The following is a 25,443-nucleotide window of genomic DNA, read 5'->3' on the forward strand; positions in this document are numbered from 1 at the left end:
TTGATCGCTCGAGATAAGATGTTGATCATTCGAGATAATATGTTGATCACTCGAGATAAGATGTTGATCACTCAAGATAAGATGTCGTGCGCACGAAATAAGATGTTGATCACTCAAGATAATATGTTGATCGCTCGAGATAAGATGTTGATCGCTCGAGATAATATGTTGATCGCTCAAGATAATATGTTGATCGCTCGAGATAAGATGTTGATCGCTCAAGATAAGATGTTGTGCGCACGAGATAATATGTTGATCGCTCAAGATAAGATGTCGTGCGCACGAAATAAGATGTTGATCGCTCAAGATAAGATGTTGATCGCTCAAGATAATATGTTGATCGCTCGAGATAAGATGTTGATCGCTCAAGATAAGATGTCGTGCGCACGAGATAAGATGTTGATCGCTCAGGATAATTTAATTTAAAAAAAAAAATTGCATGTCCTAAACATACCACCGTAGGATTGTGTAATAAACAGTATTTTAATGTTTTACTTAATAGTCTCTTAAAATTCAATATAATGAACGGCATTGTACTTTTTATGAATTTTATATTTGTATGTATGTTATTATCTGTACAGTGATGAGACTCAAATAAACTATAAACTATTGTAAACGTGTAAACGTCCTGTAGTCATACACTTCTTGCGTTGTCGTCACCCTCCGTCTGTCCGTCCGTCGTCCGTCGACAATTTCACTGTCGCTATGTTAGATACCTTATTTTTTATGGAGTCCTAATGGAAATAACACAAACTGTATATGGCCACAAGATATTGGTTAAATTCAATTAATGCAAGACGTCTTCAGATTTCTCCAGTAACATCAGAACTGTGGCCTTTGAATAAGTAATAGCCAAATTAACCATATTTCATGTGGTAAACACTTTTAAAGGCGATATTTCTTGAGCAATCACCAGGAAGTTCATGGCCAAAGGCTGTATTTATAAGGCAAAATTGTTCCAGTAACACCAGCGTTATCTTAACTCATTTTTATTGTTAAAGTTTGTAAAAACCTCTGAGGTAACACTTTCTGTCTGATTTACATGAAGCATAATCCGAATATTATTTGACTTTATAAAACATTCCAGATTCTAAACTGGATTATCTGGAATCAAAAGTATATTTGTAGGTCAAATCATTTAAAAAAACTTGTTAACACTCCAGAGTTTTTCTATCATAATTCAGATTTGGTTTGGAATGCAGCAATATATAGCAAAACCTTACTTGTTTAGAAACTTAGTAAGACTCCGGCATCATTATAAGGTCCTCGCCCAATTTTATTCAAATGGAGGCAATTGGCCCCTTTTAGGGGCTGCTTGATGCAAAATTAAAAATACCTTTAAACGACTTATTCTCATAAACTGCAAGAAGGATTTTCATCAAAGTTGGTTTGTGGCATTATTATCCTTTTAGGGGCCATTAGAACTAAAAAAGGAAATGACTTTAAAAGACTTTTACTCATGGACCACTTGATGGATCTTCATCAAACTTGGTCTGTAGCATCATTATAAGTCCTCTCCCAAAATTGTACAAATGGGCAGTCGGTCCCCCTTTTAGGGGCCACTAGAACAAAAATGTAAATGCCTTCAAAAGACTTCTTCTCATGAACTTCCTGATGGATCTTCATCAAACTTGATTTGTAGCATTATTATAAGGCCCTTTACCATTATTTTTTCAATTGGGGACAATTTAGGGGCTGCTCGAGCTAAAACTAGAAATACCTTTAAACAGCTTCTTCTAATGAATGGCTAGATGGATTTTATAAGGTCCTCTCTTAAATGTGTTCAAATAGGGGCAGTTGGCCCCTTTTAGGGGTTGCTAGGGCTAAAAGTAAAAATGCATTTTAATGAACCACTCAGTGGATCTTCATCAAATCTGGTCTGTGGCATCAATATAAGGTCCTCTCATAAATGTGTTCAGTTTGGGGTGTTTGGCCCCTTTAAGGGTTAGATGGTTAAGGTCCTCTTTAGGTAAGCGACTTAGGGCCCCATTTGGGCCTCTTGTTTGTCGTTAATTTTGTTTAACGCTTACAGGCGTTTTACAGTTCAACAGTTATCAGATTGAAAATTTTTATAATATTTCGTGATTTCAACTACAGCAAAATGAAATCACAAACCAGCCAACATAGTCGAGTAATCGGGCAAAAGTGAAATTAATCCGCTTAAGTATTACAAAATTTTCATTTCTCTGGTCAAATGTTACCTGATGATCTATCTGATTTTACTTCAAAGTCATAATGAATGTGCAGACACTCACACTGTTAGCAAAAAAAATATTACATGGTTTTCAGTGAATTATCGAAATATTAGAGAAAAATAAATCTGGTATTTGCTCATTGAAAAATATCAAATATATTTATTTTATTATCTATCTTAAACCAGTATTGTATTACATAGGCAGTGCGACCTTACTCCCCATATACAGTTATTACATAATACATCTTGTAAGTATTTGGTACGAAACCAACAATAACAAACACCCAACCAAGTTGACTGACAGATTGTTATCAAGGCATTTGCAATTCGAAGTTCATGTTATCAAGGTGTGGACATTTCAAACCTTTCAACCTGCCAAGGTACGGACCGTCCTGCTGGCGAAAGGTAGGTGTGACTTGCAGCTACGTGGACAAATGTCTCCTGATCGCACGCTTTATGTTTCAGCAAAAATGTTTTCCATGTCTCAGATTTTGTTAGCAGATAATATATAAGCCTATAATACTCGCAAGAGGCGTGAGGCAGTAAACATAGATAGATATTACGGTCAAGTTACTAAATCCATCTGGTTTTTTTTTTTTTTGTGTGTGTGTGTGTGTGTGCGTATTTGTTAAACAATTTTTGTCAATAAAACTTCCAACAGAATAGAAACATGCATTTGCATTCATATTTTTTAAAAGTAGGGTGAATGCCTCACCAGTGACGCGTGTAGCGCAGATTGGGGGTACGTACATAAGTGGGGTCAGGGGGCCTCCTCTGAAAATTTTAGAAAAATAGGCATGAAATGGCGTACCCTGATGCAGTTTGGTGTCTAAATTCTGAGTACCCAAATACCATTAATCTAAACGCAGGAAGAGAACGAGGCATAATAGGACTTTCCGTTTAGTAGAACACCCAGAGCTGTTAAATCTTTGTGGGAAGGTACGGTAGTGGCTACCCACTCCTGTAAGCGGGGTGTCTGGGGATCCCTCAAAATTTTGTAAATACAGGTATGAAATGGTGGCTTCTGGTGTCGCTTTTTTGTACCCAAATATCATTACTCTGGACGCAGGAAGAGACGGAGCCATGTAACAACTTTAGTGCAGACATCTTTTTTTCAAGAGCGGAGGCTCTCAGACCAATGGTAACACTGTTTTACTACGAAACGAAGGGCCGTTAGTTCGAGGCCCTTTCCTCCAGCTGAAACAATAACATTGGAAAAAGAGTCTCGTGTTTGGATACTTTACACCTTGCACACTGAAGACTAGGGAAGCTTCTGAAATTGTAGCGTCGATCTTCTGTATCTTGCCTTTTATCCGTCCACTAACATTACTAACAGTCTTCTTAAGGAGTTATTGGTTACCTGTGGCAACTTTAAATACAAACAAACGTCATTTTGGTAGAACCCCGATGTCGTTCAACCGCTTGGGGTATGGGAGAGGGTAGCCAACGTCCCATCCCCGTCCCTATCCTCGTCGTCATGAAACATTTTCAATATAGGTTTGAAATAGAGGCACCTGACGCATTTTTAGGTCTAAACTCTGACGAGTATCTGTCTTTAACAAACTAATGGACTTCACTGACACTAGTTCCCGCCCCCCGTAGAACCGGGTCTGCACTAGTGTACTAATATTTTGACGTTGACATTGGTTGACGTCGTTTAAATTACAGGTGGATTTGATAAGTAAAGAAAAGAGTTCGATGTTTGTGATAAAAAGAGTATTACATTTGTTACATTTCGACATTGAATTTGTTAAACTCGTTGAATAAAAATTATAAATTCAGACGCTTGTATAAGGGTAGCCTTGCTCATTTTGCTTATCGGGATGACTTATTTTATGATCTGATATTTTATAGTTGCCATCCCTCTAAAGATGACGGAGACAGCGACAGTCAAAAGTTATCGCACTGTATTATTTGGACTAGTATAAGGGAGGCTACTTGTCAGAGAAAATTAGCAGCTATTGCGAGGCGGGTTACCTCTTCCTGATTCATGTACCTGTGACCTATGTAGGTATTTTTTGGCAAGTAGGTTAAAATTGCCAGTGTTGTTGACACGAGTTTTTCAGCGTTGTTTTGGAAGATTATATATTTTGTAGCTGCGAAATACTAGACTGTTACTGACTCTACATGTGTTGACAGTGGACGTACACTTTTATTCTGGATATTTAAGATACCTGGGATTAAAATAATATTAATTAACAGGTGGGTAGTGCCGGTAACTTGTAAGCATGTATACTAAACGACAGATGCGTTTTATCTTAGGTGTTTAGTTAGGCTTTCTTTAACGACATATAGGCCTACATGCGAATAATTTACTTCCAGAATATTAATACCTCCATTTATAGGTATCTTCGTACACAATAGTAAGTATGACACTTTTCAACCCTGTATTATATATATGACCTAGTTTACTGTTTACAACTATGGCACCAATGATAGAGCTAATGGAATACCAGCTATATGGAGTAATATACCGTGTATTTGGAAGACATTACACATCGCCAGATTGAAATTGTTACATTTCACAGCAGAAGAAACTGTCAGTTTTAGCTGCTCAGAGAAAAAATATTATAGCTGTATAGTTAGGTGTGTGTTTCTCTTGGAGTTTATTACAAAGTGAAAGTTATGAATTTTAAAGTGTGTATCGAATTGTAATATAATCTGCAATGTGTCGGCTGTGTCCCTACTTAAAGTAGTACTTTAAGAAATTCAAACCAAACTCTGAAGCTTCGACTTGCAAATATTGTCATGGTAAATGTTTCAGCTTTAATTAAAGTAACAGTTATACAATATGCACTTGACCTTTGCTATTCAATTAGACATGCAATAATGCGAGAATCTAATTTGCTTTCCCTACTGGATCTATTTTAATATAATACAGTTAATATGTGTCTGTGGACAATAATTGGTATAAGATTGAAGGAAAACTGATTCTGTTGGCCAGATTCCATTGTATTACTTACAGTTTGAGGAATTCCTGGTCTTTGTTTATAGACTGCCTTATCTTCTCCATTTGTCTCTGAGAAATGGGTGTAACTTTTGCTTAATGAGGCCCATTATTTTTAGGCTACAAAGAGTCTGTTTCCATTCAACATGTCCAATTAATGAGTAATGGTGTATGTTTTATCAACTTATCAAGGCTATTGTTTTATGTTTTATTAGAGACATAAATTTAAAAGAAATATGTGTAACATGGCCAAGTGATGTTATGCCAAAGTCATTTATAATGTCTTATTTTGTAGGTGTTATGCCATAAGTTACTTAGGCGTAAAAAAAATTGTTTGTTTCCATTATCCCGACCTACCCTAAATTTTTGGCCCGACCCTTAATGTTTTTATGGCCTTGGAGAACATTTTTTTCAACTTTTTAACAAAAAGATGCAAAACTGCACTTTTTATGCTTTAAACATGGCCAGTGATGTTAGAAATCAACTTACTGATGCTCTAAAGGCATAACCCCCTTATTTGTAATCATTTTTTGACAAAAAAATAATTTCCGAAAAGTCTCCCTTAATAAAAAAAAATTCCAAAAAAAAACAAATTTCTGACCTACCTACCCTAATTTTTTGAGCATGTTACCGGAAACAAAGAATTTTTTTTTTGAAACTGGGTGTACAATTTCACCAAATATTTGAAGTATGTGCTACAGCTAGTTAACTAGGATAAAAGTCGCTTTTTTTTTTAACTTCGAGGCAAGTAAATGTGACCAGGTGAAAGTTTGTTTCTTTTTTTGCAGTTATAACTCAAATTTGGTCCAGACACTGAAAACGTTTGATCTAGTATTGTATATAATATAGAACTTAAATTTCTCTATTTAATAGGCCAATAATAAATTGTAATTGTGTGATTATTATCACTGTCTGCCCAAATTTTTTTTATGCAGCCCAGACCCCTTTTTTTCTGAAATGAATGAAAAGATAATATTTGTATTTCAGTAAGTATTTTTGTTGTGTTAATTTAGTTCACATAATATTATGCTCTTAATTTTTTTGTATACCTTTTTTTTTTTTTTTTTTTTTTTTTAAATTTTAGGTCATCATTGTTTGTGTTTTTATATGCACTCAGATGTAAAAAAATAAATCAATACCCCATCCCCCATTTTTAATTTTGATTCAGAAAATCTAGCTATTATTACTTGTGTCCTCTCTTTGAATTTTATTCATTATTACAAAAAAGTTTGACAGTCTTACAGCTATATGTTATCATTACTAATTACTAGACTGCAGTTTTCAGCTTTCTTAGACTCTTTCATAAACGGCAGTATTTATTTATTTATTTATTTATGCAAGCTCTTTCTGTCTGTAAAGTAAAAGCTGTAGGAAATATCAAGAGACACAGAGATATTATCAGCCAATAAACAAGAAAATACAGGGTAGATAATGTTCAGTATAGTCCCCAGCTGTGTAAGTGCATCTAAATGATAATTAAAGATGTAGCTGATACTTTAAGACATCTTTAATTTGTAAGTTATGACAGATTATCTCCAGGCCATAAGGGACCATTAATTTTAGTGATATCAGGATGTAATACTAGTGATGATATAAACATCAGTGGAATGTGTTTCCAGTTGTATGGAACTGCTGTAATATGCTAAAATGGTTTGGACTTCTTCATTCTTTCTTAATTGTGCTCATTTTTTTTTTATATGTATCTTAGCTTTGATTTTTTATTGGATCTTTTGTCTCGGATTTGACCAGGTTTGTAACAAAATTTAATGGTAGATGTGGACATTTGATATGGAATAATCAGATTTCAAATTGACAGATATTGACAATATATATAGTGTATTATCAAAGTATATCATGAGGTAAAAGTATAATTATGGTATAGGTATGGTCAGTATATGGCCAGTCATCAAAGTAAAGATGGTACAGACAACATGTAGGAGGGCCAGATTAATGGAAAGATAGTCAAATTGAGTTGACATGATAGATTTATATGAAACTGATCCCCAGGTGATCTTAAACCAACATTTCATGAATAATTTGTTTTGTACTGTCAGTGGGTGTGAAACCTTTGATGCATGTAACATAGCAAAACAGCAAACATTGAAACTTGCATAAATCTCGGTGCACCTTAAATCTTCTGATATGTGCATAGTAATTTAGGAGTAATGTAGGAAATAGTTTGATGTATTGATTCTTCAAGGAAATACTTTCTTGTAGCAGGTAAATGGGTTAAAATTTCATTTATTTTTTTGTTATAATTTTCAGTTGCATGCACTTTATTATGAATAAGGATTAATGCAGTGTCATAATATCACTGTACTGGTACATGTAGAAAATATACAGTTTACCTAAATAATAATATAGTGTAGCAATATGTCTCTATATAATCTTATGCAAATTTACATTGCTAATATAAAGCGGGTCATATCGTATTCTATTTCATTGATAAAACTGTTCAAGTCCAAGTCAAGCTGTGTTAAATCAATAAAAATACTTAAATGGGAAATTATTAATCAATATATTTCAGCGAGGTAATAACTGCATTAAGTTGCTGCAAAACATGTTAGCTGTCCCTCAAATGCTAAAAAAGATACTCGAAAAATGTTTTATATGTCTAAGTAATGAATCTCAGACCTGCATGGTCAAACCAGGTAGGATGATTGGCCGCGGACAGTAGATGACGCCTATTGTATAATTGTCAGTAGGTCAAAGTCCATGGTCACAGTGAGCTTTAGATTTAACACTTTTGCCAAAAGCCATCAAATTGCATGCATGTTTTGTCAGTAGATGACTTTGTTGTTGAAGGGGTCATGATTTCTGAGTTCACTGAGAATTGCACACCCAGTTTCCTTGGACGATGCCATCATGGGTGGTATATGTGTTTTACAAACACTGAAGTATTGTTAATTATTCATTAAGGCATAAGGATGTTTTTAAACCACTTAATGTCCAAGGATAAACAGCTAAAACAATAGTTCATGAGTCACCTTACTAACAGGATTCCGGACTATACTTTGAAGTTTTGGTAATGAGTTGCGTCAATCAGGCAGATTGTTTTTATTTGAAAGTGTCACTATACTCCAGTTGTTTCCTGTCACTTCACATAGATTCACTTACTTATTAGGTCATTTACCTGTTAGTATAACTTTTTAGCTTAAAATTGTCTCACTTATGACTCAGTTCTGGCAAGTTATAAAATGATACTGAATGTTTTTTTTTTCTGATGTTAGCTAACACTGCACATATGTATTAGTGCTGGATTTGGTGTATTATATACATGCAAATTTTTTCCTGTGTGCTGCGAATGGCAACCAATTTTTTTTCACTGTAGTAATTAACAGAGGTAAAACTGAAGTGATTTATGTATCTCAAAGCAATATTTTTTGTCTCAAATTTGTAACAATTTGATGTAAGAAACCCAATCCAAAAAAGAACCTGTTCAGGAAAGAAAATCGGGAAGGAAAAAAATGTTGAAATAAAGAATTACTTTGATATTGAATTACTTATACATGTACTAGTTGTACTTTAGTTTTAAGTGAGAAATATATGAGAATATAAATTTTCTTTTTCCTCAACAAAATGTAAGATTATTTTATGTGATTCCAGACACAAATTAATTACCGGTATTCATTGTTTGGCTTGGCCTTATTTTGTGATTAGAGATATTGAGTGTTCATAGAAAAACCCTAGGAAAGACTTTAGTGTCGTTAATAATAATTAGTAATTTGTGATATCAATTACTTTAAAATAGAAGATATATATTGCTCCACCATTCTTGTTAGAAGTTATTTATTTATTTAAGCCTTTTGCAACATGATACAAAACTAAATTAATTGATTTTTTTCTCTAATCAGGTGCTCTAGACTTCAAGTGTCAGAGTATTGTCACATACCAGGGAATACTATACTGACAAGTGGAATATTGGACTTAGAATAAAGGAACAGGTATTATATTTCTGCTAATGAAAATGATTTTAAAATGTAAATGAAATTTACTAAATTGATATCACATAAAGCTAGTACCAGTTGTCATGCCAAGTTGTATATATATATATATATATATATTATATATATATATATATGGCACCATGTCTGTCACTCATGAATAGGGATGTATTAGTAGTAGCGATGTTAGGCTTGTACTTTTTTTTTTTAAGCTTGTGTTTTGAGATACATTAACCTTTAGCATGCTAGATAAATTGTCGTCTGCTGGAAATGTCGTCTGCTAAAATTGTAAAGTTCATTCAATTTGCTCCAAAATTGGAAGAAATATTGTCAGAGTAGCAAACAGCTTGGAACCTGATCAGACGCCGATTTAATCGGCGTCTGATCTGGTTCCAAGCTGTTTGCAAAGGCTGTTAAATTCGCCTGCAGCAGGCTAAGGGTTAATGAGCATTCTGTGACAGACAAAGGTAAACTATTTATGTAGATTTGTCAATACCTTAACCAATACCCTGCAAAATTTTTAAAATGGACTGGTCTGTCCTTCAATTTGGGCAGTACCACTGATTATTCAAAGGGGTGTTCACTGAAAATTAACTGACTCAGAATAGCAAACAGTGCAGTCACCATCAGCCTGCATATACTCGCAAAGGCAAAATCACTTGCCGCCAGCAGGTTAAAGGTTAAAGGCACTGACCTCCAGATCATGACAACAAAACAAATGAAATATTTTAGAACTGATATGCTATATTTCTTTAGAATTAAGACCTTGAAAGTTACTGACAGATTATAAGTTATGGAAACACATAAATATTAGTTGTTTTTGGTAATTTTTCCATTCAAAAATGAAAAGCGTCTGTAACATGGTACCAGTGGTAGACTGCCTTGATATTTAACAACTGTTAGATATATATGACTTTTGTATTCTTTGGCACGATTCCCATCTCGGGCATTTTATTTTTCTTTATTTGGCATTTTAAGATAGTTTAGAAAGAAAAACTCCTGTTTCTATGTTCATAATATGACAAAACTTAGATCAGCTTTTAGCCAAAATCTGGAGGTGAGTGCCTTTAACTTCTAATTGTCATTTGTGTAAGTTTGGGTCCCTTATCAAAACTATAAGAACCCTCCTTTGGCATTTCATTGGAATCGAAATTTTTTGCCATATTTGATATACACATGTATAGTTGTTTTTAATAAATAACACTTAACTTTAGATCTGTATTTGTGGCTGGACTCTTTAACAGTTTCATGCTAGAATAACATAAATATAATGATTGTCTGACAACTTCTCAGGGAAAAACTGGAGAGTTACTCTTTAAATTGTAGTCTTTTCTATATTTGCAGGAAAATTAGCTCAGTGCAGACATTCAGCGTACAATCAAACAGAAGCTGTCTGGTAAATATTCTCTTGAAATTCAAAAATAAGAAGTTACGATTATTGCTAAGTGCATATGATTTAAAATAGCTGTAATTTGGAGCCATAATTATGGAGTTGCCATTTATATTGCCTAGAAGATGTAGGTTTTTATTGTTTCAATCATATATGGTACGGGTTCCTTAAGAGTGTAACAATATACTGAAATCCGCTGTAGCACAATACAATTTAGTCTGGCGATATGCGTATTGTATCATAGGCCTGTTTCACGATACAGAAACGATACACTAAAAAATAGAAACATTGAATGAAAACATTCTTACTATCAGTGTTAAAGATAGTAACTAAACAAATTTATCATTTATAAAAATTTCTTTAACTTACTAATTAAAAGCAAATTTTCAAGTGCTTTCAAAGTGTTAAGGAAAATTAATCTTTTTTCATTTCGTCACATGAATGCTGACTTATAGTACTCAATTTGTATCACGCTATGTACCGTATCGTTGCTTCTGTATCCTGATATATACTAGAACTGTATCGTGAGACTAGCATATATCATTACACCCCTAGTGTTCCTGTGGTACTGCATTAAATTCAGTTCTAGAACTTTGATACAGAAATGTCTTTAAAGCCTAGGACATGCTTGATCTTTGATATATTAACAGGTTATTTATGTTTCAAAAGTCTGTATTAAAAGTTCATTTTAAGATAAGGAAAATCTTTTTGTACACATTTAATCTTTAGTGTTCTAATAGAACCCACTTTTCTTCCTTCAAATTTGATTGATGTTCGTGAACTGGGAATATTTGTGAGATTTTATTAATGTATTGGTTACATTTAAAACTTTCTCAAGAAATATTTCACTTGAATCAAACTCATTCATCATCTGACGTTTCCTAAATGTATTTAGGGAGGAGATATTTCTAATATGAATTTCAAATATTTAGTGTTTTTTTACCTGAAGAAGGTTACATCATGATCATTTTGAGTCATAAAAATCTTAAATAGAAATGCATTTGTTTAACTCGTTCTTACAATTGGTCACCTTTTGATAATTTTATTATTGTAATGACATAGCCTTTTGATTGCTCAAGATTTCAATCTGTATTGGTATTTTGAATTATAAAAACAAATACAGATTACAATGCATGTTTAAGTAGCATGACAATATAATAATTAATTGTGGGCACCCAGTGTCAAAGAATTAAAAATGTCTACAGATTAAAGTACTTGAAATTATTGCTATAGATTGAATAAATGTTTTCAAAGTTTCCTTATCCATTATTCAGCTGACCAGCCATGCAATAATCACATATTACATACATACAGACGTACTATTGTGCAACTTTCGGCCATTGTACTATACTTTTCAACAAAAAATCTACCATTCATTGGTTGATCTAGCTCTTCACTGTGGTGTTATTAATCCGCAACCCTCGATTTAATGTCCTGTAATCGTGATATATATTAATCGAAGTGGTATTACAATGAATAAAGCACTTTATGAAGGCAACCATGAACTATGAATGAATTGCAAGGATAAATAGTTATTTTGCACGTATATGGCATAACGGATTTTTCTGAAGTTATAATTAGTACGTGTTTTCTTGTTTCATATCATGATATACATTTTTTTAAGCGTATCTGTGCATGTTTTAATCTGAAATTTGATTTAGTGTTTCTGGTGGTGTTATAACCAGCAATCAACTTTGTATGATCTAGTTTCTACAAATCACGTAACTTAGCCACTACTGTCACATTTCAGGGCTGACACTGGATCATTTCAGACACTAAACATTAATTTTGCATTTAGAATTTAAAGTTTAAAATTTCTATCCTTTCATAAAGTAATTTTTTAATTTTTTTTTGTTGGGTTTAACGTCGCACTGACATTATTATAGGTCATATGGCGACTTCCCAGCTTTGATTGTGGAGGAAGACCCCAGGTGCCCCTCCGTGCATTATTTCATCATGAGCGGGCACCTTGGTAGAAGCACCGACCTCTGTATGCCAGCGTGTTGGCTTCCTCACATGAAGAATTCAACGCCACGAGTGAGGCTCAAACCCACATCGATGAGGGGCAGAAAATCTGCTTTCCTGTGTATAATGTATGATTTATTTATAATGTTCGGAGTTGAAACAAGAATAAATGTCTGAAAAGAACCTGTAAGTTAAAATGTATAAAAATGTAAGATTGTAAGTTCTTGTATTCAAACATGGTATCTTCAGTTTTGTTACATAATTCAGCACAATTGACACCTAAGTGTCTCAACTGTTATTACATTTAGCATTGATCTATTAAAATACATTGCCTTTGGTCACACAGGTTGCACTGATACCATAGGAATTTTTGTGAAAGACATGCAAATTCTTTCAGATAAAGGGGAAATAATTGCAGTAATAAAAGTTGTTTGAAATATTCAGCATAGTATTGAACAGAGAATATCTGAAAGAGTGTTACCTATCTTTATATAATTATTTATGTATCTTTCCTGTCTTATTTGATTTGAACATTGTTTACTGTATTTGGTATAGTCTATTGTGGCTTGAACAAATTTCCGTTTCATATATGACACAATTGGAAACTTGTGTGGGTTGAACTAATGGTGGCTTGAACAAATTTCCACAACCTAATTATATATGACACTGCTAAAAGCTCAGCTGGCTTGAACTACTGATGGCTCGAACAAATTTCCACAACCTAATTATATATGACACAGCTGAAAGCTCATTTGGCTTGAACTACTGATGGCTCGAACAAATTTCCACAACCTAATTATATATGACACAGCTGAAAGCTCAGTAATGGCTTGAACTACTGATGGCTTGAACAAATTTCCACAACCTAATTATATATGACACAGCTGAAAGCTCAGTAATGGCTTGAACTACTGATGGCTCGAACAAATTTCATGGGTCCTGCGCAAACATTGAGGAATCTTGTTTATATTTTGCATAAATGTTTAACTCAATGAGACTGACTCTGTCTCAAAGGTCAAGGTCACAGTAATTGGTCAAAGGGCAGGCTCGACATGTTGCCCGTGGGCATCTAGTCTGGTTTTGTCTTCAAACTGGGCAAAATTGAAAAACTCTAGTAGTACCTGACATTTATTTAGTGATATTACTAGTTTAGATGAGAGACATATCTCTCCCTTAGGGTAGGGCAGCAGCATTGTTTACAAACAGTGACAATTTAGTTGTCCTCTTAAGGCTGCTGATTTAAATATTTTACAAGGATTTTCTTTCATACTTCAAGTTGAGAAGGCAAACTATGAATATTGAAGGTGATTGTTGAACTTGTAGAATTTATGATTTTGATAGAGGCAGTTGTGTGAAGGTAAACATGTATTACATGAATATCAAACTTACGGACACTATAAAATAGTGGATAAAGATAACCCGAGTAAACAAGGCAGAGATAGGACAGGTTGCAATTTGAGAGGTCTTTTCAAGGTTTACCCTAGTCTACAAAACAGGGATTTATGTTCCTTATTTGGACTGTAAGTGTTAATCTGTTGATCTTTGATAACCTTATAAATTACTATTTACATTTATTTATGGTGGGCCTTGCCTTTGCTAATTTGGCTAATGTAAGTCACAATGTTATCATAACATTTGTAAAAAGTTATTAAAGAGCTAGATCTACATACAAAAATAAAATTGACTTTCTGTCTGTTTCTCTATAATTACAACTACAATTATTACTTTTCCATGCTTTCTATAACCTATATGGTTGCGACAAAGATTTTTCATGTTCAGTTTTGTTTTCTATAGTTCAATATGAAATATCATGCAGTTTTGGGTGAATGATATTTTAGATTGCGCTGGTGGCATGAATATGAGTGAGAATTACTGTTTCCAAATGTAGTCTGCATATTAGATTTTGCAGACGCAAAAGTCACACTTTTCGTCATGAATTGTAAAGACTTTGTCACAATATTTTCTCTGTACTTTATTTCAAGAAAGATTTTTTCATATTGTTATTTTCTGCGATAATACGTTTTAAAGTGCACATGCAGCAAAACATGAAACTGATAATACATTTATAGGTTAAGATCCTGAAAACATTCAAAAACGAATTACTTTGTTATCTAGGACTCCTAAACAAATTTAAGTGATTTTTTTGCCTGCATTTCTGATAATGCTTGTGGATTAATGAATCAACTGTTCTGCAATTAAAATAAAAAGATTAATTAGGTTCATTGTCTTCCTTAAGATCATTAAACCTGTTCACTTCATAATGAGATTGCTGTGCACTGTGCTCTTTTTTTGAAACACCAAGTTTACAAATGCCATATAATAAATTATGTAGAAGGTGGGATCATACATATGAGTCATGGCATGGGAAAACCAACATAGTGGGTATGCGACCAGCATGGATCCAGACCAGCCTGCGCATCCGCGCAGTCTGGTCAGTCTCCATGCTGTTCGCTAACAGTTTCTCCAATTCCAATAGGCTTTAAAAGCGAACAGCATGGAGCCTGACCAGGCTGGTCTGGATCCATGCTGGTCGCATACCCACTATGTTGGTTTTCTCATGGCACGGCTCATATAAATCTGTAGACTTACTGAGATCTAGAAAACTGTAATAATGTGGGGTTCTTTCTGATATCTTCTCAGAAAATCCATTTCTCTAGGCTCATCTCAAAATAGAATCTGAGAGATAAGAGATTTTTTTTTCTTCAAAAAGTGCTATTAAAGAGGATATTTACTCTAACAACTGATGCCAGTCTTATAAATCTTTAGGCTCTTTGACAGCAGTAGAATTGTTTCATTCAGTTATCAGCTACTGTTGCTCACAGCTTAGCTCACAGAGAATTGCTAGTTGATGGCATACTAACATTTCATCAATCAATCAATCAATTGCATGTTGAACAAACTTTATGGTCCAGTGGGCAAGCGGACATTTTTTATAGGATTGTCATTGATGCAACAAAAATACAGTACATCATGCTGAAGGCGATAAATTATTTATGCAAATCTATTTATCGGCTGAAATAAATCAATTTTCTATATATTTCTGAACTGATGCTTCGTTGCCTTTTCTTGTTTGTTCTTTAACAGTTTTACCATCTTGTTGCTGTTTTTAAAGGCACAAATTCTGACAGTTTATTTCTTATATAAAGCCTTTCCTGAAATTTTTCTCATTTATTGACTTCCACCAATTATTTGAAAATAACAAAATCAAAAATATAGGTCATCTAGCTAGCTGTTTCAATCATGCTCAGTTCTTTTGCAAAGTGCTAAACTATAAAATTATGCAAAAATGCGATTTTATCAGTCTTGTTTTAAAATTCAGTATTTACTTTCTAATGGTTGCTAATAATGGTTACTGGTATTAAAGCAGATTTGACATGAATTAGAAATGTTAAGAGTTCAAAACAGATAGCTGAAAATGAATTATTTTTCATTTTTTGAGTGAGAAATATGCAATTTATATAGTGCAAAACACAAGTGCCTCAAGGTTGGATTGGAATGTCCAGCAAAACAGTGCAAGCATAGAAAGTCTAGGATCACATGAATTGTATGCTGGAGAGAGTCCTGTTTCATTTTATAAAATTAACTTTTTAACAAAATGCATTTACAGAGAATCCGTTCTTAAAATTTATTGTACAATATTTCATTTGTAGACTAAAATAAATTGAATGCATCTGGTGTACAACCAATATTGACTAGTTTCTTTAATGTTCTTTATATGAGCCATAACATTCCGGTATAAAAAAGTACAATTTCAGTACGTTACCTATGAGAAGACAGTATTGATATGTAAAATATATGACTTGGTGATTTATTAATAATATTATAAAAAAACAATTATAATACAAAAAAAGCGAGCATTTTGTTTCAGACTTTTGAGCTTGTTATTCAAGTAAACTGAATTAAGTGTTAGATTTCAGACTAATGATAATCTGCAATTTAAATGAATGAAAAACTATAGTTTAACAAAATTTTGTGGTTTTTAGATTACAAACAGGTGGTTAAACCTTTACATTACTGACATTCTTTCTTCTGTGATCTACCCAATCAATGACATTGGTTATCTCTATATACTCTAGGCAAACCATATTGACAATGTAAAATCTGGAGTATGAATGAAATACCTACATAAACCACAAGTATCTTATACTAGCAATGTTTTTTATTATGCCAGTGGTAAAATGTTTGATGTGGTAAAACACAGCTTGAAATTGTGCATGGTACAAATTATAGCGAAGTAAAATTTTATTGGTTGTATCTGTTTTCTTAGGTAGCTTGTTTTGAGAGCAGAGTTTATTCTTATTTTTTTCAAGATGTCGAAAATAACATGCAGAAAATGGTCCTTTAATTAAGACAGGAATTTATATGTGGGAATTTGGTTGAATCATTGCTTAAAAGATAAATGACATATAGGTATGGAATTTCAGAATATGAAGTGTATAGGAACACATTGTCACAGAAGCAAATGCATAAAAAACCTGAATATCAAGGGACCAGGGATGCATCCATGCATGCAATGCTATATTATGCTGTTCTATCTATCTGCATTGATTTAGGTTTAGGTCATGGCTTAAAGTTGCTTTCTCCTTCATTTGATTACTCATATTCAATTAAGCAAAGAGTGATACTCTTCATCAGCCTCCTGATGACAGATATGATAATGTCAGCCATTTATTATAGAAGGCCAGCTTCTATAAAGTGAGTATCACATTTCTGAGGGAAAGCAAAAGTAATCCGACTAAATAATGTTAACCTATTGTGAAAGCATGAATACCTCCATTGTTATGTAGGTGGGCTCTCTTACAAGTGAAGATTGATCTTTTTATTCTGATTCCAAAATACAAGATTACATTAATGGGAGCCCAATGTTGTGATTTATATATGTTTTATGTGAGAAAACCACAGTCAGGTTTCAATTATCTTTTCTTCTCAATAATAGTATGCTTTTGATATGATGGTGATAAGTTTTAAGAGAGAGAGGAACAGTTTTTCATTAGCTTTTATGTTTTCCATTTGGTGGACAGTGGTCTTTGGCAGCTGAGGAAAGAAATAAGCCATTGGTAATGACTTCTGTACTGATTTAGTGTTGTCTCTTTTGCTGCCCAAAATGAATTTGTTCAGTGTGTATAATTAACATGTATATACGGAATTTGTATATCTTGAATAATAAACTTGTATTATATTCATTTTATGTAGCTGATACATGCAAGCATTTAATATATGGTGTTCACCTGGATCATAGGTTCAGGGAGAGCTATAAGTTAAGGTGACATTTTCAGTGTAAATTGTCCATCATGCTTTGTCCTGTGCAAACCCTTAACATCACAACGGTATGGACCTCTCTCAGATTTCTGCTTTACTACATTGTAGTATATGCCAATGCTGAACATGTAAAAACCATTAAACAACTGTCTCTTGAAGTACATGATTGATCTTCACCCTCATCTGTGAAACTATTGGTCAGAAATCACACAAAACTTGAACATATTTCAAGCTCCACTTTGTTCAATCCATAGCTAAAAATGTTAAATACATGAAACAGTTTCTTCCCATGAACTGCAGGATGATTCGTCACAAAACATGGTCTGTTTCTTCATCATATGGGCACATCTCAAGTTTGTTCAGATAGTTCTGCTTTTAAAGTTAAATAAGGAAATCCAGTTTTATGTCTTCAATTGAACAAAACTGTAAAGCATGTTCACAAAGTCAAGGTCTGGTACTGGAGCAAGGTCTTCCATCAGTATGACTAAATGTTGGTATGCTGCGCAAGGTCTGGTACTGGAGCAAGGTCTTCCATCAGTATGACTAGATGTTGGTATGCTGCGCAAGGTCTGGTACTGGAGCACGGTCTTCCATCAGTATGACTAGATGTTGGTATGCTGTGCAAGGTCTGGTACTGGAGCACGGTCTTCCATCAGTATGACTACATGTTGGTATGCTGCGCAAGGTCTGGTACTGGAGCAAGGTCTTCCATCAGTATGACTAGATGTTGGTATGCTGCGCAAGGTCTGGTACTGGAGCAAGGTCTTCCATCAGTATGACTAGATGTTGGTATGCTGCGCAAGGTCTGGTACTGGAGCAAGGTCTTCCATCAGTATGACTAGATGTTGGTATGCTGCGCAAGGTCTGGTACTGGAGCACGGTCTTCCATCAGTATGACTAGATGTTGGTATGCTGTGCAAGGTCTGGTACTGGAGCACGGTCTTCCATCAGTATGACTAGATGTTGGTATGCTGCTGTGCAAGGTCTGGTACTGGAGCAAGGGTTTCCATCAGTATGACTAGATGTTGGTATGCTGCGCAAGGTCTGGTACTGGAGCAAGGTCTTCCATCAGTATGACTAGATGTTGGTATGCTGCTGTGCAAGGTCTGGTACTGGAGCAAGGTCTTCCATCAGTATGACTACATGTTGGTATGCTGCTGTGCAAGGTCTGGTACTGGAGCAAGGTCTTCCATCAGTATGACTAGATGTTGGTATGCTGCGCAAGGTCTGGTACTGGAGCAAGGTCTTCCATCAGTATGACTAAATGTTGGTATGCTGCGCAAGGTCTGGTACTGGAGCAAGGGTTTCCATCAGTATGACTACATGTTGGTATGCTGCTGTGCAAGGTCTGGTACTGGAGCAAGGGTTTCCATCAGTATGACTAGATGTTGGTATGCTGCGCAAGGTCTGGTACTGGAGCAAGGTCTTCCATCAGTATGACTACATGTTGGTATGCTGCTGTGCAAGGTCTGGTACTGGAGCAAGGGTTTCCATCAGTATGACTACATGTTGGTATGCTGCGCAAGGTCTGGTACTGGAGCAAGGTCTTCCATCAGTATGACTAGATGTTGGTATGCTGCGCAAGGTCTGGTACTGGAGCAAGGTCTTCCATCAGTATGACTAGATGTTGGTATGCTGTGCAAGGTCTGGTACTGGAGCAAGGTCTTCCATCAGTATGACTAAATGTTGGTATGCTGTGCAAGGTCTGGTACTGGAGCAAGGTCCTCCACCAGTATGACTAAATGTTGGTATGCTGTGCAAGGTCTGGTACTGGAGCAAGGTCTTCCATCAGTATGACTACATGTTGGTATGCTGCGCAAGGTCTGGTACTGGAGCAAGGGTTTCCATCAGTATGACTAGATGTTGGTATGCTGCGCAAGGTCTGGTACTGGAGCAAGGTCCTCCACCAGTATGACTAAATGTTGGTATGCTGTGCAAAGTCTGGTACTGGAGCAAGGGTGTCCATCAGTATGACTAGATGTTGGTATGCTGTGCAAGGTCTGGTACTGGAGCAAGGATTTCCATCAGTATGACTAGATGTTGGTATGCTGCGCAAGGTCTGGTACTGGAGCAAGGTGTTCCATCAGTATGACTAGATGTTGGTATGCTATGCAAGGTCTGGTACTGGAGCAAGGGTTTCCATCAGTATGACTAGATGTTGGTATGCTGCGCAAGGTCTGGTACTGGAGCAAGGGTTTCCATCAGTATGACTAGATGTTGGTATGCTGTGCAAGGTCTGGTACTGGAGCAAGGGTTTCCATCAGTATGACTACATGTTGGTATGCTGCGCAAGGTCTGGTACTGGAGCAAGGTCCTCCATCAGTATGACTACATGTTGGTATGCTGCGCAAGGTCTGGTACTGGAGCAAGGGTTTCCATCAGTATGACTAGATGTTGGTATGCTGTGCAAGGTCTGGTACTGGAGCAAGGTTCCATCAGTATGACTAATGTTGGTATGCTGTGCAAGGTCTGGTACTGGAGCAAGGTTTCCATCAGTATGACTAATGTTGGTATGCTGCGCAAGGTCTGGTACTGGAGCAGGTCTTCCATCAGTATGACTAGATGTTGGTATGCTGGCAAGGTCTGGTACTGGAGCAAGGTCCTCATATGACTAATGTTGGTATGCTGTGCAAGCTGTACTGGAGCAGGGTTCCATCAGTATGACTAGATGTTGGTATGCTTGCAAGGTCTGGTACTGGAGCAAGTTTCCATCAGTATGACTAGATGTTGGTATGCTGCGCAAGGTCTGGTACTGGAGCAAGGTCTCTCCATCAGTATGACTAGAATGTTGGTATGCTATGCAAGGTCTGGTACTGGAGCAAGGTCTTCCATCAGTATGACTAGATGTTGGTATGCTGCGCAAGGTCTGGTACTGGAGCAAGGGTTTCCATCAGTATGACTAGATGTTGGTATGCTGTGCAAGGTCTGGTACTGGAGTATGCTGCGCAAGGTCTGGTACTGGAGCAAGGTCCTCCATCAGTATGACTACATGTTGGTATGCTGCGCAAGGTCTGGTACTGGAGCAAGGGTTTCCATCAGTATGACTAATGTTGGTATGCTGTGCAAGTCTGGTACTGGAGCAAGGGTGTCCATCAGTATGACTAGATGTTGGTATGCTGTGCAAGGTCTGGTACTGGAGCAAGGGTTTCCATCAGTATGACTAGATGTTGGTATGCTGCGCAAGGTCTGGTACTGGAGCAAGGTCTTCCATCAGTATGACTAATGTTGGTATGCTGCGCAAGGTCTGGTACTGGAGCAAGGTTTCCATCAGTATGACTAATGTTGGTATGCTGGCAAGGTCTGGTACTGGAGCAAGATGTTTCGTATGCTAATGCAAGGTCTGGTACTGGAGCAAGGTCCTCCATCAGTATGACTAGATGTTGGTATGCTCTGCAAGGTCTGGTACTGGAGCAAGGTCTTCCATCAGTATGACTAGATGTTGGTATGCTGCGCAAGGTCTGGTACTGGAGCAAGGGTTTCCATCAGTATGACTAGATGTTGGTATGCTGCGCAAGGTCTGGTACTGGAGCAAGGGTTTCCATCAGTATGACTACATGTTGGTATGCTGCGCAAGGTCTGGTACTGAGCAAGGTCTCATAGTATGACTACATGTTGGTATGCTGCGCAAGGTCTGGTACTGGAGCAAGGTCTTCCATCAGTATGACTAATGTTGGTATGCTGCGCAAGGTCTGGTACTGGAGCAAGGTCTTCCTCAGTATGACTAATGTTGGTATGCTGCGCAAGGTCTGGTACTGGAGCAAGGTTTCCTCAGTATGACTAAATGTTGGTATGCTGCGCAAAGTCTGGTACTGGAGCAAGGTCTTCCATCAGTATGACTAAATGTTGGTATGCTGTGCAAGGTCTGGTACTGGAGCAAGGTGTTCCATCAGTATGACTACATGTTGGTATGCTGCGCAAGGTCTGGTACTGGAGCAAGGTCTTCCATCAGTATGACTAGATGTTGGTATGCTATGCAAGGTCTGGTACTGGAGCAAGGGTTTCCATCAGTATGACTAGATGTTGGTATGCTGCGCAAGGTCTGGTACTGGAGCAAGGGTTTCCATCAGTATGACTAGATGTTGTATGCTGGCACAGAGTCTGTATGGAGTATGCTGCGCAAGGTCTGGTACTGGAGCAAGGTCTCCATCAGTATGACTACATGTTGGTATGCTGCGCAAGGTCTGGTACTGGAGCAAGGGTTTCCATCAGTATGACTAGATGTTGGTATGCTGTGCAAGGTCTGGTACTGGAGCAAGGGTTTCCATCAGTATGACTAGATGTTGGTATGCTGCGCAAGGTCTGGTACTGGAGCAAGGTCTTCCATCAGTATGACTAGATGTTGGTATGCTGCGCAAGGTCTGGTACTGGAGCACGGTCTTCCATCAGTATGACTAGATGTTGGTATGCTGCGCAAGGTCTGGTACTGGAGCAAGGTCTTCCATCAGTATGACTAGATGTTGGTATGCTGGCAAGGTCTGGTACTGGAGCAAGATGTGTGGTATGCTAGCAAGGTCTGGTACTGAGCAGGTCTCCATCAGTATGACTAGATGTTGGTATGCTGCGCAAGGTCTGGTACTGGAGCAAGGTCTTCCATCAGTATGACTAGATGTTGGTATGCTGCGCAAGGTCTGGTACTGGAGCAAGGGTTTCCATCAGTATGACTAGATGTTGGTATGCTGCGCAAGGTCTGGTACTGGAGCACGGTCTTCCATCAGTATGACTAGATGTTGGTATGCTGCGCAAGGTCTGGTACTGGAGCAAGGTCTTCCATCAGTATGACTAGATGTTGGTATGCTGCGCAAGGTCTGGTACTGGAGCAAGGTCTTCCATCAGTATGACTAGATGTTGGTATGCTGCGCAAGGTCTGGTACTGGAGCAAGGTCTTCCATCAGTATGACTAGATGTTGGTATGCTGCGCAAGGTCTGGTACTGGAGCAAGGGTTTCCCTCAGTATGACTAGATGTTGGTATGCTGCGCAAAGTCTGGTACTGGAGCAAGGTCTTCCATCAGTATGACTAAATGTTGGTATGCTGTGCAAGGTCTGGTACTGGAGCAAGGTGTTCCATCAGTATGACTACATGTTGGTATGCTGCGCAAGGTCTGGTACTGGAGCAAGGTGTTCCATCAGTATGACTACATGTTGGTATGCTGCGCAAGGTCTGGTACTGGAGCAAGGGTTTCCATCAGTATGACTACATGTTGGTATGCTGCGCAAGGTCTGGTACTGGAGCAAGGTCTTCCATCAGTATGACTAATGTGGTATGCTGCGCAAGGTCTGGTACTGGAGCAAGGTTTCCATCAGTATGACTAATGTTGGTATGCTGCGCAAGGTCTGGTACTGGAGCAAGGGTTTCCATCAGTATGACTACATGTTGGTATGCTGCGCAAGGTCTGGTACTGGAGCAAGGTCTTCCATCAGTATGACTAGATGTTGGTATGCTGCGCAAGGTCTGGTACTGGAGCAAGGGTTTCCATCAGTATGACTAGATGTTGGTATGCTGTGCAAGGTCTGGTACTGGAGCAAGGGTTTCCATCAGTATGACTAGATGTTGGTATGCTATGCAAGGTCTGGTACTGGAGCAAGATGTTGGTATGCTATGCAAGGTCTGGTACTGGAGCAAGGTCCTCCATCAGTATGACTACATGTTGGTATGCTGCGCAAGGTCTGGTACTGGAGCAAGGTCTTCCATCAGTATGACTACATGTTGGTATGCTGCGCAAGGTCTGGTACTGGAGCAAGGTCTTCCATCAGTATGACTAAATGTTGGTATGCTGCGCAAGGTCTGGTACTGGAGCAAGGTCTTCCAACAGTATGACTACAGGTTGGTATGCTGCGCAAGGTCTGGTACTGGAGCAAGGTCTTCCATCAGTATGACTACATGTTGGTATGCTGCGCAAGGTCTGGTACTGGAGCAAGGTCTTCCATCAGTATGACTAAATGTTGGTATGCTGCGCAAGGTCTGGTACTGGAGCAAGGTCTTCCATCAGTATGACTAATGTTGGTATGCTGCGCAAGGTCTGGTACTGAGCAGGTCTTCCATCAGTATGACTAATGTTGTATGCTGCGCAAGGTCTGGTACTGGAGCACGGTCTTCCATCAGTATGACTAAGTGGTATGCTGCAGTCTGTACTGGAGCAAGGTCTTCCATCATATGACTAAGTTGGTATGCTGCGCAAGGTCTGGTACTGGAGCAAGGTCTTCCATCAGTATGACTAGATGTTGGTATGCTGCGCAAGGTCTGGTACTGGAGCAAGGTCTTCATCAGTATGACTAAGTTGGTATCTGCAAGGTCTTCCCATCAGTATGACTAGATGTTGGTATGCTGGCAAGGTCTGGTACTGGAGCAGGTCTTCCATCAGTATGACTAATGTTGGTATGCTGCAAGGTCGGTTCATCAGGAAAGTTGGAGCTCAAGGTCTTTCCATCAGTATGACTAGATGTTGGTATGCTGGCAAGGTCTGGTACTGGAGCACGGTTTCCATCAGTATGACTAATGTTGGTATGCTGCGCAAGGTCTGGTACTGGAGCAAGGTCTTCCATCAGTATGACTAGATGTTGGTATGCTGCGCAAGTCTGGTACTGGAGCAAGGTCTTCCATCAGTATGACTAGATGTTGGTATGCTGCGCAGGTCTGGTACTGGAGCAAGGTCTTCCATCAGTATGACTAATGTTGGTATGCTGCGCAAGGTCTGTACTGGAGCAAGGTCTTCCATCAGTATGACTAATGTTGGTAGAGTGGCAAGGTCTGGTACTGGAGCAAGGTCTTCCATCAGTATGACTAAATGTTGGTATGCTATGCAAGGTCTTCCATCAGTATGACTAAATGTTGGTATGCTGCGCAAGGTCTGGTACTGGAGCAAGGTCTTCCATCAGTATGACTAATGTTGGTATCTGCGCAAGGTCTGGTACTGGAGCAAGGTCTTCCATCAGTATGACTAGAATGTTGGTATGCATGCGCAAGGTCTGGTACTGGAGCAAGTCTTCCATCAGTATGACTAAATGTTGGTATGCGTCGTACCAAGTCCTGTAACAGTTGTAGTGCAAGGTTTCTCTCCATCATATGACTAATGTTGTATGCTGCGCAAGGTCTGGCAGTTACTGATGCTAAGGTGCCGGAGTTCACATCAGTGATGGTACTAGAAGTTGTCATATGCATGGATCAGCAAGGTCTGGTACTGGAGCAAGGTCTTCCATCAGTATGACTAAACGTTGGTATGCAATGCAAGGTCTGGTACTGGAGCAAGGTCTTCCATCAGTATGACTAAATGTTGGTATGCTATGCAAGGTCTGGTACTGGAGCACGGTCTTCCATCAGTATGACTAAACGTTGGTATGCAATGCAAGGTCTGGTACTGGAGCACGGTCTTCCATCAGTATGACTAAACGTTGGTATGCTATGCAAGGTCTGGTACTGGAGCACGGTCTTCCATCAGTATGACTAAACGTTGGTATGCTATGCAAGGTCTGGTACTGGAGCACGGTCTTCCATCAGTATGACTTAATGTTGGTATGCTATGCAAGGTCTTCCATCAGTATGACTAAATGTTGGTATGCTATGCAAGGTCTTCCATCAGTATGACTAAGTGTTGGTATGCTATGCACGGTCTTCTATCAGTATGACTAAATGTTGGTATGCTATGCAAGGTCTGGTACTGGAGCACGGTCTTCTATCAGTATGACTAAATGTTGGTATGCTATGTTCAAGTATTTTAGTGGTTTAGAATTCATACTTGTAAAGATCTA

General features: G+C 37.6%; 1 protein-coding gene across 3 annotated transcripts in view; it reads left to right on the plus strand.

Annotated features, from left to right (window-relative positions):
- Window positions 1-4,196: 4,196 nt before the first annotated feature.
- LOC123564302 (uncharacterized) overlaps window positions 4,197-25,443 on the plus strand; it is a 139,130-nt gene continuing 117,883 nt past the window's right edge. Inside the window, exons 1-3 of one of the 3 annotated variants that reach the window (XM_053536935.1) lie at window positions 4,197-4,396; window positions 8,996-9,085; window positions 10,430-10,481. The gene's annotated coding sequence lies outside the window, so the exon portion shown is untranslated. Of the gene's footprint in view, window positions 4,397-7,208; window positions 7,362-8,995; window positions 9,086-10,429; window positions 10,482-11,931; window positions 12,056-25,443 lie in introns of those variants that run through there. The other 2 variants (XM_053536936.1, XM_053536938.1) reach the window with 2 other exon arrangements.

This window comes from Mercenaria mercenaria, chromosome 2 (genome assembly GCF_021730395.1).
Source record: "Mercenaria mercenaria strain notata chromosome 2, MADL_Memer_1, whole genome shotgun sequence".
Taxonomy (NCBI): Eukaryota; Metazoa; Mollusca; class Bivalvia; order Venerida; family Veneridae; genus Mercenaria; species Mercenaria mercenaria.